The sequence below is a fragment of the Pteropus alecto genome, unplaced genomic scaffold (genome assembly GCF_000325575.1).
Source record: "Pteropus alecto unplaced genomic scaffold, ASM32557v1 scaffold39, whole genome shotgun sequence".
Lineage (NCBI taxonomy): Eukaryota > Metazoa > Chordata > Mammalia > Chiroptera > Pteropodidae > Pteropus > Pteropus alecto.
The window spans coordinates 10,563,219-10,568,379 of NW_006443568.1; the positions used below are offsets into that span (position 1 = coordinate 10,563,219).

Genomic DNA, 5,161 nt, shown 5'->3' on the forward strand with positions numbered 1-5,161 from the left:
GAAGGAGGGTGCATTCCAAGCAAAGCCACTAGTTCATGGACAAAGGCAAGAAGACAAGAAGATCAGCATGCACAAAGATCTTGGGGTCTGGTATAGCCCAAGTGTATAGTGTTTGGTGGGGGTGGCATGAGACGAAGTTAGAAAGGTACAGGTATGGGCCAGGTTGCCTTGAAGACAAGGTTTGAGTTCTGACATAAAAACCAGTCAACCTCAGCATGCCATTGCAGGTTGTTTAGGCAAGGTAATAATATAACCAACCCAATTTAACTTTCAGTCTCACTAGAAGTGGATCATCTTTGTATCTTTTAGAGGCACTAATGTTTTTAATCTCCCCATTAAAAAGAGGTGAGGAAAATACTGTGCCCTATTTTTTGGAGGCTGGAGAGTTGAGGACTTCTGAATGGCTAGATTTTGAAATCTGAGAAAGTCAAGCTATTTTATATAAGACTTTTTGTTTGTTTCAAGTTCCTTCCCCCAACCCCTAAAAAGAAAAAAAGAAAAAAAAAAAATCAGAACACAGGAAACAATCCTTCACCTGGGTTTAAAAAAAAAATTCTTAAACTGTTACACCTCCATTTCCTGTTTTCTACCTTCATTTGGGAGGAGATATAATTTCAAACAGAAAATTGTAAGAATAGCACAAGGAATTCCTAGATATTCTTTACCCGGACTTACCAATTACTTACATTTTTGCCCATTTTAAAAATCATTCTATTTTTTATTCATATACTTTTTCCCCTGAACCATGGTCAGATGAGTGTACCTGCCTCCTTTACACCTAAATACTTCGGTGTGTAAAAATAAAATCGTTTTCTAATATAACCCACAGTACAATTATCAAAACTAGGAAATTTAACATTGATATAATACTACTATCTAAATCAGGTCTATATTCAAATTTTGTCAGTTATCCCAATAATGTCCTTTATAGCTACTTTCTCTTCAATTTTTTTAGGTTATTGTTAAATTATTTGCCTTTTGTCCCAAGATAGTTCAATAATCTTTACAGTGTTGCTACATTTTCTTCATGTATACATCACTGTATATTTGATACACTTTAAAATAACGGATTGAGTCTACGGCCATGCCACCCTGAACACATCCGATCCTGTCTGATCTTGGAAGCTAAGCAGGGTTGGGCCTGGTTAGTACTTGGATGGGAGACCACCTAGGAAGACTGGGTGCTGTAGGCGTAAAAAAAATATATAAAAATGAAAATAAAAGGATAGATTAATGAAATACCAGAGTAATTGCAAACAAGTGTGAACAGTCTTTGAAGTATATCCCATCAGACCTGTATCAAGCTCCATAATCAGACTTTTCTAGATTTACACTCTGGCTTCCCCAGTACTCTATGTTAGGTAAATTACTTTGCCTTCCTTTTGTTTCCTCAACTACAAAATGGGAATAGTAATAATCATCTTTGGATATTAGAAAGATTAAACGAGAGAATATATGCTAAGTGGTTAGAATAATGTTTTGCATATAGTTAATGCTCAATAATTATTTTTACATAGGCACAATCTATGTCAATGCATTGCTGGGTTGAAAAGAACCCCCAAAACATCAGAACCATTGAGTGCAACTGATATTAAAACAGTGAGAAAAATACATACCCAAATGATCTAGTTCCAAGCAACAAAATGGCTACAAAAATAAAACTAACACTTTCTATCATTTCAAGAAAACTTCACTCACAGACCTATCAATGAAACCAGCTCCAGGCAACCACTGGCAGAAGTAATATGGCTCCTGTATGACACCATTTAAAGATATAAAAACGGAGAACTAGATGAAAAAGGCCATGGTGCCTATTTTATGGCCCTCACAGAATTTTATGTTGGAATTCAGTGCACACAGTATTGGAGGCATTATCTTTCAGATGATGGTTCTCTTGCTAAAGGCAAGCCATGAGATTTTCTGGATATAGCTTAAGTCAACATTGTCAACCATTTCATCATTATCTGACATTATAAACGCAGTTAGATTTGAATAGAAAGAGAGATAGGATCAAAGTCAGCCAGTGGAAATGACAATCCTAGCACTTGCATAAAGAAATCATAGGGTAGCTCAGCTGGTACTTAAAAAATAGCTTGGTTGTATTAAGGTGAAGGTAAAAAAACCACAAAAGTATATTGTTTCTATGCTGTTATTACTGGAGTTGTTGCTTCTGCCCCAACTCCTACTATTACAGGGCTAAGCTATCCCTCAGTTTACCAACCAAGGGAAATACTGACTTGTTCAATAACCAGAAAGGGCTGCACCAATATCCTCCAGCTTCTGTAAGCAAAAGCCTGCGCTAATCAGGGTTTAGTATCATCTCCAGTGCAATAGTAGCTGTGGCTGGCTTCTGGCAAATTGTTTCTTCATGGAAACATCAAATGAGTGGAAAACTCCAAGTAGCATGACCATCTGCTGAGCTATAACAAGCCTTGTGACAAAAGGAATCCATCAAGCCAAAACATCAAGCGTGTGGATTTGACTTTGCATTTTCAGTATTTTCAGTTAGGATGAGAAAAAGGTAAATTCCTCCTCCTCTAGGATTTTTTTAAAATAATTTTTCAAAATAGTATGCTTCTCGACTTGGTAAACATTTAAAACACTTCAGCTAGATGCACTGACTAATTTTGGAGGGGTTCAAAGTGCTACTGAACTACATGAAACAAACAAATGCTCCATTTCCAGCTCTGCAGTGCCCTTCTGAACAACCTAGGAAAAGTCATCTGGCTTTTTGTTTTCTGTTTGTTCCCTCATATGTAAAATAAGGGAAATATTCACAGATGCTGTTGAACTACTAAATTCTTTTTAAAAACTTCTAAATTTTAAATTGAGACTAAATTTCTTCAAAAAAAATAAAATAAAATAAAACCCTCAGGATTGTCAGTGTGGGGGTTCTGAACAGCTATCACACAAGCCTGTCTTCTACTTCCTCCCCGTTCACTGTGTATAGGTAGAATTTTACTACTTTTTTAGTAACTGGGGTTAAAAAAAATGTTTGGTGCGACTGTAAAGTAAAATAGGTGAAAATTAGATTTTTATGTCTTATATGTTTCAATGACCTATGCCTTCTTTTCATAGGTAATCTAGAATTGGTCCTGTTATAATCACTGAGGGTCTGTGCTCCACCAGGAATAGTGATATTTGTTAGCGTGAGAGAGAACAGAGAAACAGCAAAAATCAACAGTCAGAACATATGAAAAGAACAGATTTTAAAGAATTGAAGTAGAGATATAAAAGGCTAATGATATTTGTTCTGCTATGTATAATTCACTTTCCCTCACTACAACTTCGTACATTCTAGGGGGAAAGTAGAGATCCACTGTCTGACCTCCACCTTCTGTGGTTTTTTTTAAGGGTCTAAATAACAAATGCCTACAGCCATGCCACCCTGAACAAGCCTGATCCTGTCTAATCTCAGAAGCTAAGCAGGGTCGGGCCTGGTCAGTACTTGGATGGGAGACCACCTAGGAAGACCAGATGTTGTAGGCGTAAAAAATAAAAAATAAGGGATTGTAAACTGACAAGGTCCTTGTAATCTGGGAGGTCAACCAAGGGTTGCCTCACCTAAAAACAAACAAATAAATAAATAGACAAATAAATAAATAGATACAAATGACACTGAACTTCAGAGCTTCTATTATTTTACAAGCTTCAGCCTAATGGATTTCCAAATCACGCTATATTTCATGACATTTGATTTAAATCTTTCAACCAACAAATCCTCAAGCAGCATGCAAAATTTGTTCTCATTTGTAACCCTTAAAATCCACGTGTTTAAAAGCTTTACAAATGTTACAATTCAATAGTGAGAAAAATCTTGTTTTCCTGAAAAGCACTGAAATCTCTTCCCAAGCTAAGAGAGAAACTGAATGGTTTGCCAACCATTGGTAAAATGTAAAGCTGACATTTAATGACATGGCTAAAGAAGGTGCTCTCAGTTTTCAGGCTTCATTGTCTTCCTGCATCAGAAGTGCATTTCTAAAACACCAATATAAAATCCCCACCGAAAAGGTACAAATTTGCATGATGCACAAACATCTATATCTTCAGTCTCAATATTGTGTTTCTATAATTTAATATATAGAACCAAAACTAATGAAATAGTCTTAAAATAAATTATTTTAAATCATAGGTAATTACAGCTACAATTAAGTCAGTTGCTTCTCTTATCAAATGCTGTTCTATGAAAAGTTCAAATAACTGTAGTGTGCTAAGTAATTTTTTTTAATAAGGGAAAGCGAATATTTTTGGCTTTGAGCACTACACTAAAACATCACTCCAAATAATCCTAGTTTGTATCTGAAACACGGATCTGAACTGCTCTCTACACTAGACTCCTAATCCCTGAAGGAGATGATCAGATTTTGCACAGAAGCTGGAACGAAGCAACCTGAAAACACAGCACCATTGCTCTACCCGTCCAGGCAGCAGATGGAAGCAGATAGACAAGTTTCAAGAAGTTGGTGAGTAAGTAATGCGATGATTATCCGCGCATCACGAGGAAGGAGGAGCGAGAGAGACAGAGGGGCTTTCAACTTGTTGTGGCTGCCTTTGCTTTATCGATTGCACCTTTCCTGCCTTTAGGAGCAGGTTGGGCCTGTCAGCTTTTCAATCAGCTGTCAGGAGAAAACTGCTGGGGAGGAGAGAACAATTTTCTTGGTTTTGTTTTCCAAGATAATACCCCAGAGCTGCCAGAGAAGACCCTGGGCACGAGAGAGGCAGGACTCTGGAGGCAAGGACGCGGCATCATCTCTAGGGTCTGGGTCACAGGAGCGCCCACCCCTCCCAGGTGTCTGCGGACCGTTTCTTCTCTTTTTCTTTTTTCCTTTCTTTCCTTTCTTTCCTTTCTTTCCTTTCTTTCCTTTCTTTCCTTTCTTTCTTTCTTTCTTTCTTTCTTTCTTTCTTTCCTTTCTTTCTTGTTGTTGTTGTTGTTGTTTAACTTTCCGTACCCCGTGCCCACCATCCTCCCCAGCGCTGGTAGCAAACCTTGCTGGGAGAAGCCGGGCGCCAGCCCCACCCAGAGAAGGAGACACTCACCTGCGCGCTTGGCCGCTGCAGGAACGCAGACAGGAAGGCAGGGGAGAGGCCTGGGCAGCCCGGCAGAGCAGCGCGGGAGCCGGGGCGCCGCGAGAAGCCGGGCCTGGGGAGAGGAGCCGGGCGG

At 38.7% G+C, this 5,161-nt stretch overlaps 1 protein-coding gene, 1 non-coding gene and 1 pseudogene across 3 annotated transcripts in view; 2 read left to right on the forward strand and 1 right to left on the reverse strand.

The window, feature by feature from the left end:
* The window catches only part of RCAN3 (RCAN family member 3), a 31,321-nt gene extending 26,160 nt beyond the window's left edge, over positions 1-5,161 (reverse strand). For both annotated transcript variants that reach the window (XM_006924422.3, XM_006924421.3), the window contains exon 1: positions 5,038-5,161. The gene's annotated coding sequence lies outside the window, so the exon portion shown is untranslated. The remainder of the gene's footprint in view (positions 1-5,037) is intronic.
* LOC112473017 lies at positions 1,075-1,193 on the forward strand. Its single transcript, XR_003043877.1, has one exon. It is a non-coding gene; the product is annotated as a 5S ribosomal RNA (ribosomal RNA).
* Positions 3,371-3,489, forward strand: LOC112472968 (annotated as a pseudogene).